At 41.0% G+C, this 13,022-nt stretch overlaps 1 protein-coding gene and 1 long non-coding RNA gene across 3 annotated transcripts in view; both read left to right on the top strand.

Annotated features, from left to right (window-relative positions):
* The window catches only part of LOC134537515 (stAR-related lipid transfer protein 13-like), a 525,855-nt gene that overhangs the window by 129,051 nt on the left and 383,782 nt on the right, over positions 1 to 13,022 (top strand). The gene's annotated exons all lie outside the window — the stretch shown is intronic.
* Positions 10,995 to 11,894, top strand: LOC134537180 (uncharacterized). The gene is made up of 2 exons (XR_010075967.1): positions 10,995 to 11,096; positions 11,188 to 11,894. It is a non-coding gene; the product is annotated as an uncharacterized LOC134537180 (long non-coding RNA).

Here is a 13,022-nt window from a genome sequence, read left to right on the forward strand (position 1 = left end):
ACGCCCCAGTGACCGCCTCTCATTCGGAAACTGTGTGGGTCTCCCCCCCTTTCCCCATGCCGTCCCTTCGCGCGGCTCCGAAAATAGTCCCCCCCCCCCCTTCACCATCCCTCTCCCATCCCCTCTACCGGGGTGTCGGAGGGGCGTGATTCGATCAGCCTTCGCCGCACTGGATATAGTTAAGCCCGTGCCACCGAGGATCCACTCAATGGCAAAAAAAAAAATTTCCAAGGAAATGAATATGGGTCTGCTAGTATTCGGGGAAAAAAAAATAGATTTTCGTTTATAAATTGATATTCGCTTCGATATATTTTTTAATTCGCACACACAAATCGTTCGAAATCTGAAATCACAGAAAGTTCTTCAACGATTGCTTTGCAATTATGACACAACGTTGCATTCGAATACGCGCGTGATTTTTATACACCTGTGTCACACCTGTGACAGGTAAAAAGATAGATAAAAATATCGAGGTAAAAACCTAGACTGTTAATGTTTTCATTGCTGTAAGATGTATAGATGTCGGTATATAGAGGAGATAGAGATATACAGAGAATTGTGGATATGTATAAAGAGATATAGATATGTACATAGAGAGATAAAATAATTATATGCATTGTAGATGTGTACCTACTTCAAACAAATTTAAAAAAAATATATTATTGTGGCTTTGCGACGTATGTCAGGCATTAGGTGACTTGACACAGTGTGCAGACGATTGTGATCATTATTCTATAGTTTCTTTCACTATATTAGTTACTAAAATTAAAAAAAAGAAGAAAGTTGCTAATACGAGAAGAGAGTAAAGTATGAAATCCAGTCAAAATTTTCCCCTTCTGCTATGGTGTGAGCTGAAATGGTTACTGAAATTTTTTGTGGTTTTTTTTTTACAGAGATGATGTATTCCGAGAGAAAATGCATATTTTGCCAGAACACGCTGCATTATGGTGCGTTAGCGTACCAGATGCATAGAGATGACGAATTATTGCAGGACAATTGGACTGTTTTGATAGGCTTCGTTGCAATCTGTCCATATTTGAATATTATTTCCTTTTCTATTGGCTGTTATCGCCCAACCAGGAAACGCGTCCGTAATAATGTCCGTGATTCGCTCTGAAACGTGAATCCGCGATGCTTTTATTAAAATAAAAATAATAAGGGTACGTATAAGCATGCATTTTTTCGCGAAAATATTTCAAGACCATCTGTATGTGTATTAAAAATCCTAACTACGTCTGTGTGTCATGATTGGTATAGTTTCTTGCCGAGTAACAAGTATAGACCGGAAGAAATTCGCGTGTTTAATTTCGCGATAAGCTAAGATTAAAATTCTCATACTGTTGTGATGTCCTTACAGTTCATATCGATAATTCTGAGCCAATTAAAAAAAAAAAACCTTTCAACCAAAAAAGCAACAATCACAGACAACCCAGTTGAGACGTTTCACAAGCCATCAGCAAATGAAAATGTGGCATTTGCCCGAGTATACAGAGGACTTGTGAAATTCCTGGGTCTCTACATCTCTCATCCCCACCTTCTCGCCCTTGATACGACACCGAAGTTGAGGAGACGTAAAGATGTAATTAGGTACCAGAAAATTTCGCGGGTTCAGTGACCTTTAAGATGGAGTCAAAAACTGCCGATATACTTTCAGAGAAATGTCATCCTACTCACTGGCTGCTGGCTTGTGAAACGTCTCTCTCGGTATATCGTTTAGTTCGATACTTGTTTGGCCCAGAGTCCTCCGTACTAGCCGGTAGCCAGTAGCAGAAGCAGCACAAAATTATAAGTTAATTGCATTGTAACATCGCGAAGTGAGTGAACACCATAACTTTTTTTTTTTTTGTAAATGAAACAGAATTATTCATCTGAAAAGTATCACTACAAAATAGTGTTCGCAGTAATACTGGGCCATTTATGCTTTGTGTTGTCCCAGTACCTTGTAAACCGTTACATACCTGACTTGCTTTTCAAAATAAAGTCTAAATTTTGAATATTCGATTGTCTTTTCCATGGTCTGAATAACAAAATTATGTTTGAATGAAACATCGATTAAAAAATATAATATTTTGCTCCAATTTTGCATAGCAAATGCCGCAGTATTAACTCGAAAAACTAATTTTGTATGTGCAAAAAATAAATAATTAACCAAAGCCATGTGTTGTATTCGAAGTTACAATGTATATCTTGCAGTATTCAGAAACTATTTCTTGTAAGCTGGTTTCTGAAGGGATCGTCGAGGCAGTTGCAGACTTGGCGCCGCGAGTCTGCAGTGTTGCAGCGCGGGTAGTAGAGTCGTTGCCTTCGCCTCCCGGTGTGTCCCCCCCCCCCTCCCCTCCCGATGTGCCTCCCTCGAGCCACGAGGTCGCAATTACGCGAATCGCACGCCCCTGATTACCCCGCCGCCGGTGCCGCCTCGCCCCGCGCCAGAAAAAAAAAAAAAAAAAAAACCCACGAGCTCGCAGTCTGCGTCTCTTCAACTTGTCTCAAGACTACGTACACTGAAGCTCTTTGCAAGAACATCACGCGATGTTTGTGTGTGCGAACATCGACAACCGCAAACTCCCCCCCCCCCCCCCACTCCAGTTTACACAGCACTCAGAGCACACAAACACCGCACAACCCCTGCAGTAAGTCTCTATCAACTTTAATTAATTACAAAAAAAAACTGTTCAAGGCGCAGATAACTAAAATATCTAATACTTAAAACTTACTACCAACTCGTGATTAATAAACACACAGTGAATTCGCTAATATCCCCTGTTTACTTGGAAACTATAGGCGCGTGCCACGGTCGAGCTCTCAATAATAGCTTTAAAAAAAACAGAGGTTTCAGTGCTTTTCTTATAAACCCTTCAATCCGCGGCGCTGATATCTAGCCACAAGAGTCTGTGTCACTGTCGCTTCCTCGCGGGCTCCGAGGTTCGATGCCCTCGTCTGGCATTCGGGCCTCGGGGCTCGGCTGTTGCAGGGGTCGACAGACTTCCGAGTCAGATGAGTCAGTTATCAAGTAAACACATCCTCCAAATTTTTTTATTAGATAATCGCAACACATATTTCCTTTGCATCTGCGTGAAATTTTTGGTATGATAAAAAAAAGAGATAAAATCAATTTTTTTTCACAAATTCAACATAAAGGTCATAAAAATAAAGACAGCTTACGAAAAATAATTACACGTAAATGTAGCCGAAACACGTATTTCCTCAGCATCTACATGGAAAGTTTTAGAACGATAAAAAAAAATTATAGATGAAATCAAGTAATTTTTTTTTCACAAATTCAACATAAAGGTCTCAAAAATAAAGGCTGCTTACGAAAAAAAAATTTACACGTAAATGTAAAACACAAATTGGTGGTCATTATTTGAGCACTACTGATGAAACAAGAAAACCTGAATTATTCAAATTAATTAATAAAATACAAAAGCACCTGGCGAGTGCTGGCAGGCGGTGATGGTAGATGTGAGCGCAGGACATGCCTTGTGATTGCGCCGTTTCATTTTGTTAGGCTTTAAGTTGTGTGCTGTGGGCAACGCAGTGAGTTGCGAAGCCGCAAAATGCCACGAAAAGAGCCGCATGCGGTCTGCCGACCCCTGGTCTGTCGTGATGATTATTGCCAGCAATGGCAGCCTGAGACTGCTTCATTGAGCAGCTGTCCTGAGCACAACTACGCGAGGTTGAGAGAACGACATTGGCAGAAGCATACGTTCGTAGTCCACTGGTACTGATTCTGAGAGAAATCAAGATTTCAGACGAGCTAGGGGCGCACGTGACACAGGCTGTAACATTCTGTTCCCCGGTTTTTTTTCTTCAGTGACAGATATTGTACCAGGGTTGCTACGAGTATAGGAAACGGGGAAAAAATCAAGTAAATTAAAGTGCTCAGGAAAGTCATGGGTATTACCAATAATTATTCTTGCATTTTTTTCTTGTGACAGAAAAATTAAATGAAAGAAAAAAATTACCGCTTTCACCGACACTCTTAGATTTATTTAACGAAATTGGTTTTATTTTAACTTTTCGTGAAATCCAGGGAATTTTGCAGTTAAACAGAAATAGTGAAGAAAAAATAGTATCTCCGCGTGTTCGCTCAAAAATTCGATAGCCTATATTCAATAGAATATGGTGAATCGATAGTAATTGTTTACAAACACGTGTATCCTTCTAAAACGGCATTAGTTTTGCAGAGGTGACACATTTGGACAAAATAAACATCTTCTCTCCCTTTCCCAAAAACAAAACAAAAAAAATATATGAACAAGTGGATTACGGAATTATTTGTGTGTGGAAGTTTAGGAAAACTTGTCGATTGAGATCTGAGGGAGTCAGGGAATTTTGGAATCCCAAGCTTGTGATTACTCATCCGCTGATTTAGTTTTCATTTATCTGCTTTGTATGTGTTTGTACGTATTCACACTGAGAAATTGATCTAAAATAATCATACATATGTGGGTAAATAGCATGGATTTTTTTTTTCTATATTGTTATTTTAAATGTTTTATACAAGTACTTTAGCACCGTCTCACGCTCGTTGTGGGTTTTCTAACTGTTGTCTGGCACCTTCAATTCGAGATGAACACCGACGTGTGTGCGCGTGTGTGCTCGTGTGTGCTCGTAGCTGCTTGTGTTCCGTTACCACAGGGACGTCGTGTCGCTGGTCGGGTCCCGCACCTGGCGCGCCCTGCTGCCTGATACGTAAATTGAGATCTAAAACAAACACTGAATATTTATGAAGTATATTATTTTGTCTGCTTTAAAAAAAAAGAGGGGGGGGGGGGCGGGTGGGGAGAGGAGGTTTCCACCTCAATAATTTGCATGTCCAAAGGCCGCAAAACCCGATAATGGCCCGGAAATTATCGTACCTAACTTGGCAAGGGGCCGTTGATGCGTGTGCCTGTGACAAATTTTATTTTCCTCTGTCGCCACCGCGACACTGTCGCCGTTTTCGTTCGTCTCTCTCTCTCTCTCTCTCTCTCTTTCTCTCTCTCTCTCTGTCACTATCCCCCCTATCCAACCTTCATGCGAGAAACCCAACCCGGCAATAATCAATTCATCATCCGCACATTGCCCGTTGATGGGGCTTGAGGGGGGGGGGGGGGTGTTACCTCTACGTGTGTTTGCGAGACAGCCTCTGCGCTGAAGGCGAGTTTCACCTGCAGTCCACACACCGCGCGAGTGTGTGTGTGTTGTCTCAGCTGTTTCTTCGGAGACGCGTTCTCGGCAAAGGGTCCCGCCTACCTGTGCACACACACACGGTGCGCAGATCTTCAGGAAAAAATTGGTTGTCTGTGAAGTCGGTTTACGGACGTTAGTTTAACGTGACAACTTCATAACAAAACATTGATGAAATGATTGCATACTTTTATGAATAAAATTGAATCATTTTTATTGACATCATTATTTTCTATGGATACAAAGAAGGAGTGAAATTAAATCTACAATTTAATTGATATATTTACTTTTATTTGCACTCATTAATTCAAATATGTTTATTACCTTAACGAAGAGATTATTTTAACCATAACTTTTGTACATGTTTGCTATTTAACTTCTTCCAATCTGTGTTATTCTGTTAAGGATAGGACGATAATAGGAAAAGTAGGAAACAAATGGGTGTGTTTAAAGTTTAATGTGCCTCGAAAAAGTCAAATCGATGGTTGTTCCAATCGAGTGGAAGAGAGATAGATGCGGCGCAAGCGTACAATGAGCGTAACGGGACAGAGCGTAACGGGACAATGTGCGTAACGAGACACTTTTTCGTGCGTGCAGCTGGCGTTCATCGATTTATTAGACGTTGTCAAGTCAAAAACAACGCGGTTAGAAAACTACTCAAGACATCCGATTGTGAAGTCTGTTTACGAAAAGCTTTAAATAATTTCGCTGAGGGTGGACGAGTATTTCTGTTTCCGTATTTAGTTTTAAGCTGTATTTTTTTAGAAGAGTGAAATTGGCTAAATGGCGTTTTTCTTGCCCCTCTCACAATAATAATTAAGACATGAAACACCCGGTACAGATTCTTGAAAGCACCCGAGGAAGTTGCACTACGCCATTAACTTTATTTTGACTTCATATGTTTTAATGATTACCGCTGAAATCTTGTAGTTGCTCTGTGCACGACGTGAAGACTGCGCGCCATTGCCTTACGCTTAGAGGCGATACCGCGATAGAAGCACCAGCGAGCGTCGCACTTATCATCTCGCCTCTCTCAACACAAATACATTCCTGACCATGAACGTAGAATCCTTGGAAAGAAGGGGGGGAGGGGGGGGTTGTTAATGGCGAAGGGGGCCCGAGCCCCCCTGGAATTATTAAAGCCCTCACTGAGGGGGGGCCTACCCGTACTTGAAAATGTGTGATTGTGGAACGCGTTTGTGTGAGAACTATGTCTTATGAAAAAAAATTTCTGTGTATTTTAAATGTTTGCGTGCATGTATGCCAAATTAAGGGCAGTATACAACATACAACACCGTGTCCAGAGGTGGCGTGTTGGTTAATCCTACGTGCAGAACTCTCGGGTCGTGCAGGCTTCCCCTCTAGATATTTTCGCGGTGCAACCCCCCCCCCCCCCCTTCCTTGGGGAACCCCACGGATTTGTGCCCCTGTACCTGACGGTGCGGGTTCTTAACTGTGTAGCATGTATCCTCGATTATTTGGTTTTTACAATTAGGGGTTTTCGCTCGTGAAATATAAATATAATTATATAATGTAATCGTTAGAGACCTGCAATATTCGCGGTTTCGATGGCCTTCAGGATAGACTGCACATGCCCCCGTACACTCGGGCAAATGACGCAAGTTCTTTGGCTGCCGAATTGTAAGTCGTCTCAGCTGGTTTGTCTGTGATTCGACCCTTCTTTGGTAGAGGGTATATAACTGGTTGAGATTCGTCCAGATGAACAGTAAGCGAATAGCAAAATTATATGAGAGGTATATGGGTTTGAATTCTAGCCTATCACCGATTGAATCCGCGAATTTTGCAGGTCTCTACCAATCACAGTAATTCAGTGCGAAAGCAAACGCGTCCTGAGTTGCTCGGTCGAATAGGGCAACTACTTCTCTCACTAGACGGCCGCCAATCACAAGGAAGAATTCCCTGGTGCGTGTGTACCTTGTTGCAGTCTAATAAGTGTTCAGATTTATTCGCGAAAAATGCCTGCCCCTAGTCATAACTAGATACCGATTCCGCGATTCATTTTGCGTTATGCTAGAATTTACCTTCACACGAATTCTGTGATTGGCAAACAAATTCATTATATCCGAAGGACTCTGAGCAAATGAAAAACCTTTAACCGAAGAAGTATCGAATCGCAAGCATCCCAGTCGAAAGGTCTCACGAGTCAGTAGCCAATGAGCAGGTGGCATTTTCCCGAGCGTGTAGGGGATTGTGCAGTCTATCCTGGAGATAATTGAAACCGAGAATTTTTCCAGTCCCTAGTCATAACTCTAAGAATAAAAGCTAATGTTTTGTGAAATACCTAGACACGAAATACATTTGCGAAGTACAGGTGTCCCTAATTATCTGTATTAATTGCGTGTTTCTCGAGTAAAAAAAAACGTGGCGTCTAACTCATGCAGCGTACAAAGAAACATTTCATTACTATAGAGTATGTTCAGGACGGTGAAGGCTAACCTGATGGTGAAATATACCGCGGATCGGTAGGCTTTTCACTGATATCACAGATAATCTTAAAGATCCCAGCTGCCCTCATGTAGCTTAAATACTCTCTAAAATTCTCCTTACGGGCGTACCTCCGTAAAGAATTTAAGTACCTATATGTTTATCAGATATTAAAAAAATATCTTTCTTAAGTGTATTCATACGAGAGGCAATCTGGGGAATACGGGTATTTTAGAGGAGATTTATTTAGTGGATAGTGAAACTCATATTCGAGAACAGAATTTTTATAGGTTAGTAGATAAAAACACTTGTCGTTCATCGCATGCGATAAAAATATAGGGTTGCCGCTGTAGATCCCATAGTTGAACGCAGCCCAGCGGAAAAAAAAAACACTCTCCAGTTAAGTAGCACGTGTTTAGAGGTGATGGTATTGTAAATTTATGAGCGTATCGTATTCCTTATCGCTTCTCTGCTCTTGGGCATCAAACACGCAAAGTACAGTTTCCAGGATTTTTTTTAAGAGTGTTCTATAGTCACACACAGTGATGGTACTTTTTCATAAAATCTCTCAAATTCAGGCATCAATATGTTGACGAAATCGTTTTTCGCAAACGCACTTAAAAGCTAGCACTCTTTTTGAACTGTGGATTAGTATTGTCGTTTGTCCGAGTCTGGCGCGGGATCAGGGGTGGGGATAGGCATGGGAACCAATGACCGGCAGCTGTCTTGGATTTGTGACGTCTCGGATGCCATTTGGTGACTATGACGTTCGAAATTTTCAATTTTTTTGTTTTGTTTTAAGGGATAACTGCACTGTTTTTTCTCTTACAAATGTCTGAGGCACTTGATCTTTCCAAAAGAGACATAGTTTTTCTTAAAGCGGCCTAATATTCCTATATCTATGTAGTTGCCAGTAAACCATTGTTTTAAGAAAATAAATATTTTTTTTTTTAAATTATGAAAGTCTTTAATTAAAAAAAAGAATTAGGCTTTAGAGTTTGGGGTCCTCGGTTCGATGGGGGTGAACTTGTAATAATCAATAAAAAAAATTAAAAAGTCATAAAATATTTTTATGAAAAATGTTAGTAAAAATATAAATACAGAACGTAAATGATTCGCCATAATTGCAAGAAGAAAGAAAGACGCAGTGTTTTCAATCATATTCTGACACGATATATGTTCTCGCGATAAGTAGGAACCCGGAAATTTTGCGATTGAATCTGGTGTCAGGATAAAATTCACATTCATGAGAGTTCTGTACACACACGTGGTTTTCTTTTGGCTGATGGAGAACTGCGAAATCTCTCTTTCTTTTGACTGAGTCGATGATTCGGTGTCTCTGATGCTAGCTTAAAGTTAAAATGGCCCGCAGTTGTAGAGGGGGGCTATCGAAATGATTGTTGGCCAGTCATCAAAGCAATGCAAAGTTATAAGTTTTGACATTCTATCTTGTGATCAAAATAACGCGTAAAATGCATGAGTCTCTAGCGATAAGCAGAGGTCTCCATTCAGGGTGGATAGTTTCGGAAAACCGAGATCAGAACGGACGGTCCGTTCGAATGCGAGTCCAAACTGTCGCCGCTAAGCCAGCTCGCGCTCGGTGACAAGCAGGCAGATTCCGCGCGAAACGCAAACTTGTGTACGTGTGCGATAGAGTGAGAGAAAGGTAAGAGAGAGAGAGAGAGAGAGAGAGAGATGTGAAAGAAATAGAGAGAGGCGAGAGAGGTAGAGAGAGGCGAGAGAGGAAGAGATATAAATAGAGGTAGAGAGAGGAAGAGATATAAATAGAGGTAGAGAGAGGAGATAGGAAGATAGAGGATATAGGAAAAAAGAGTGAAGAAAGAGCAGTGAGAGGTAGAGAGAGAAACAGAGAGAGGATATAGGAAGAGAGGTAGAGAGAGGAGATAGGAAGAGAAAGAAGATAGGAAGAAAGAGAGAAGAAAGAGCAGTGAGAGGTAGAGAGGAACAGAGAAGTTAGGAAGAGATATAGAGAGTGGAATACCTGGAGGAAGAGTGTGGAGGAGCTAGAGGAAGAGTGGACAGAGAGGAAGAGAGTGGACGAGCTAGATGAAGAGACAGAGGCGAGAGAGAAAAGTGAGTGGGAGAGACAGAGGAGGGAGAGGAAAGAGAGTGGAAGAACTAGAGGAAGACAGGTCAGAGAGGAAGAGTGTGGAAAGGCTAGAGGAAGAGAGGAGATAGAGGAAGAGTGTGGAAGAGCTAGAGGAAGAGAGTACAGAGAGGAAGAGAGTGGAAGAGCTAGAGGAAGAGACAGAGGAAAGAGAGTGGAAGAGCTAGAGGAAGGGAGAGAAAAGAGAGTGGATGAACTAGGGGAAGACAGGTCAGAGAGGAAGAGTGTGGAAAGGCTAGAGGAAGAGCTAGAGGAAGTAAGGAAGAGAGGTAGCGAGTGGAAGAGCTAGAGGAAGAGAGTACAGAGAGGAAGAGAGTGGAAGAGCTAGAGGAAGAGACAGAGGAAAGAGTGGAAGAGCTAGAGGAAGGGAGAGAAAAGAGAGTGGAAGAGCTAGAGGAAGAGACAGAGGAGAGAGAGAGAGAGAGAGAGGAAAGAGATTGGAAGAGCTAGAGGAAGAGAGAGCCTCGCCCAAGCTCCCGCGCGGGGCGCAATATGATGGTCTATGAGTGTCGCCCCGGGCTGGCTGGCGGCGGACGGCTGATCACAAGGCAGGGGATGCCGTCAGCCCGTGTGGGCGCGCCTCTACCGCGGCGACCACACGCGACCTGCACCGAGAGAAAGGATTTTTTTGCCAGAACAATATTTGGCTATATCGAAAAAAAAAAAAATCTCTTTCGGCACAGCCTACAGGAGTAGGTAGATTTCGAAGGACAACAATATATTTGGTTGAATATAGTAAATATTTTTATTTGTAATATAAAAACAAATGTTATTTTCATTGAACAAACTGAGGGCAATGAACCAATAGCAGAAGCAGCACAAAGGTATAGATAGTTATTTGAATTTTGGCGTAACGCTGTGCCATTGCAGCATTCAGCTGGGCGTACACTCGTTTTTGCTTAACTATTTGTGTGTTGTTTTTTTTGTTTCGGCAAACTGAACGCTGGTTTATTTTTTTTTTAAGAATTTCTGTTATGGGGGTAATTTATTTGTAATTTTGTCTTTAAGTGAAGGTATGTTTTGTTCTAACCATTTGTATTGTATTTTATTATCACATAATTATTATCCAATTTAAGTGCATCAAGAATCAAAGAAAAGAACTCTGAACAAATTTAATTATTTTGAAGTTTAATTAATTATTATATTTTCGTCAAGGCAGTGTGCTATTCAGTTTTCGGAACTATTCTTTAAATGGTGCATTTGTAACTATGTTTGGCTAACTGTGTTATGCCATCTATGGTCACTTCCTTCTTCTTGTTGACCATCATGTGAAAAACTGTATTAATTTTCTGCTCTTAATTTATCCACCGCATCCATGCGGTAGTTTCAAGTTTGGGTAGCCGCCTATTGGGTGAGTTTTCGCAGATTTCTCTGGAAATCATGCTGGACATTTATTTTTAAATATTTCACCATGTAATTAGTCTTTTGAAATGTTTTTATAGCGGCCCACGAGTCATGGATCTGGAGTCCTTCCCTATGCCGGCCATGCTATGAACTACTTGTAACCCTTTGTTTGGAGTAGAGGATGTTCTCCTCTCTTTTCTGACGGCTACGGGATTCACTCACTCATGAATTCAGGAAAGTGATTCTTCGTTTTCATACTTCGCATGAAGCATGTGTTCGGCAATAAATGTGGACAACCTACCTAAATTCATTTTATAAATTTTTCATCGTTTGATTTTTTATTTTGTTTTGCTAACATAAATTTATGAATTAAAGTAACGTTAATATTTATTTAATATTCTGGGGCCCCATATTTTTATTTTCTTTTTTTAATTTAAGTAACAAATGTAACAAGTGATATTCTATTTATTGTTTATGAAGATTTATAAATAACTAAGTAATACTGTAATACTCATAAAGTTTTTTTTTATATCAAATATAACTGATGGTCTGAAAATGAGTTAGTTTCTATTTTTAAATATTACCCCCAAGTTAATCTAAAAGAAAATATATTCTCATGTCTCTATTGTAATTTATACTAATCCTTTGGTTAATACATAATAGCATAGTACAGCAAATGTAAACGATCCGACTTATCTGAAACTTTCATGTGTTATAGTGTCCTTGGGTAAAATGCTATAGCAGGTGAACACCTTTCAGTCAAAACAATATGTCACAACGCGAAGTGAATTCGTGCATTTCCCCGATCGCTACTTACATTCCAGCATTACAGTAATTGATTTTTGTGCTAATTGTTTTGAAGGAATGTTCTAAAAATGAGACTATTTTATTACGCGCTTTTGTAGTACATATCTGGCTATAATAATGGCAACAAATTGTGATCAAAGTATTTAAGTACTCGCCAGAGATGTATAAAATCTAACCTCAATTGAAACTGAAGCTATGATTTTCGGCTAAGCAGATTTTAAGTTTTGAAAAAAAAAAAAATATATATATATATATATATATATAAAGAACTTTAACATAGTGTTCTGGTGGTTCCGTATTGGAAAATAATAGACAAGTCTGAAACATTTATGGTGAATATTCCCAGCAACAAACCGAGGGGGGGGGGGGGGGGGGAAGCAGCCAAAAATTTTTTTTCGAAGAAGTTAACGACTTTTAGGGTTGTTAAATTGCCGATAAATACCGTGAAGTTCGCTGATTTAAAAATAAATAAATAATAATTAGTGTTAGTTATAGCTAGAGACAGGAAAAATTCGCGGATTCCTTTCGAGACAGGCTGGAATCCAAACTCGTTTAGCTTAATGCTGCGTCAGTGATTGGACCGCAATTTACCTGAAGGACTCTGAGCCAATGGCAAACACTCAACAAAAGAAAGTATCGAATCATAAGAATCTCAGTAAACAGGTGTGTCCCGAGTCGGTAGCCAATGACCAGGCGATAGTTGCCCGAGTACATAGAGAATCGTGGAGTCTATCCTAGTGGTCATTGGAAACCGCGAATTTTTCCAGTCCCTAGTTGTAGCATCGAGTAGCGACTCTCTGTGTGTTCCTTGCTTCGTGACGTGGCCGTGAGTTCTCCCCAGCTCGCGTCCGCCGGACTCCAGACGTGACCGGCCTGTATGGCTCGGGATTGGTCGGCGTGGTCGCTCCTCACTCCAGCCGACAGATGGCCCCGCGAGCGCGGATGACTCACTCATTCGTCCAGTTTGCTTTTTTTTTTCTTTCCTCCTAACTCGGGGTCGCTTCGGACGCCCCACTTGTCGTCCCCCCCTCCCCATCAACAACTTCCCGGGCTTGTTGGTCCCAACAACAACCGCCGCGCAGATTGGCAGCACTGGCTCGTGTGTCTCGGACTGTACCGGCTCTTG

The sequence above is a fragment of the Bacillus rossius genome, chromosome 12 (assembly GCF_032445375.1).
Source record: "Bacillus rossius redtenbacheri isolate Brsri chromosome 12, Brsri_v3, whole genome shotgun sequence".
Taxonomy (NCBI): Eukaryota; Metazoa; Arthropoda; class Insecta; order Phasmatodea; family Bacillidae; genus Bacillus; species Bacillus rossius.